The sequence below is a fragment of the Pangasianodon hypophthalmus genome, chromosome 22, assembly GCF_027358585.1.
Source record: "Pangasianodon hypophthalmus isolate fPanHyp1 chromosome 22, fPanHyp1.pri, whole genome shotgun sequence".
Taxonomy (NCBI): domain Eukaryota; kingdom Metazoa; phylum Chordata; class Actinopteri; order Siluriformes; family Pangasiidae; genus Pangasianodon; species Pangasianodon hypophthalmus.
This window is the reverse complement of record NC_069731.1, coordinates 395,398-396,321: the sequence shown is the minus strand read 5'-3', so window position 1 is coordinate 396,321 and position 924 is coordinate 395,398. Positions and strand designations below refer to the sequence as shown.

The 924-nt window shown below is 39.9% G+C and overlaps 1 protein-coding gene across 2 annotated transcripts in view; it reads right to left on the bottom strand.

Moving 5' to 3' along the window:
- Positions 1-216: 216 nt before the first annotated feature.
- The window catches only part of tbx20 (T-box transcription factor 20), a 19,270-nt gene continuing 18,562 nt past the window's right edge, over positions 217-924 (bottom strand). For both annotated transcript variants that reach the window (XM_053228167.1, XM_053228168.1), the window contains exon 8: positions 217-924. This exon is cut by the window's right edge and continues 1,968 nt beyond it. The gene's annotated coding sequence lies outside the window, so the exon portion shown is untranslated.

The following is a 924-nucleotide window of genomic DNA, read 5'->3' as shown; positions in this document are numbered from 1 at the left end:
GAGTGACGGAGTGACGGCGTGAGGGAGTGACGGCGTGAGGGAGTGAGGGAGTGACAGCGTGAGGGAGTGACGGCGTGAGGGAGTGAGGGAGTGACAGCGTGAGGGAGGAGTGAACACCGAGCGTGTCAGGTGATATGGTGAGTGAGTGTGGTGTTGGTGTAATCAGCGTTTATCTCTCTGCATGCTGTAAGACAGGAAATCAGACGCTTCACATGGTTTTGGTTGATTATATAGATTTATATTTTTCCTTGTTTACAAATAACATTTATCCTTTAATGCTTCAAATGTTACATTAATGCATCAACGCCATACTGTTCGTTTGTTTGGGTTTTTTTAGTAGAGCTGAATTTGATGAAATAATAAATATATTGCACTTAAAAAAATCATCCAAACAAAATAATATCATGTGGGTAATATACATAAAGAAAACACACACACACACACACAACCAGATAAACACAGGGAAAGTGTTTCTCACTGTCATACCTCTGCATACACTCGGTTTCCTGTTGGAGATGTTTATGTAACACTTATGGAAGGAGTCTCCAGTGTCAGCGCTTTGTAACAGTCAGAGGTGAAGCTGTAGCTGTAAGTTTTGCGACGTCTTCAGGACAGAGGAGTTTACGCTTCTCAGTAACAAAAAGAAAAAGCTGCGTGTTTTTCTTTTATTAACTTCAAGATAACGTAAGCGACAACAGGAACTAACTCATGTCACTAAGCATTAAGTGTAACTATAAATGGATAAAAAGTATGATGTGTCATTCTTTAATAAAAAAATGTAATTGTTGTTGTGGTGTAAGAGGAATAAAACACTTTGGGACGTGCTGTTAGAGGAAAATAATCAACTTCAGTGTGTAACAGTAACTCCGCTTCATCACACCATCCTGGTGTTGATTATTTTTCTGTTGCAGCACGACCCCAAGT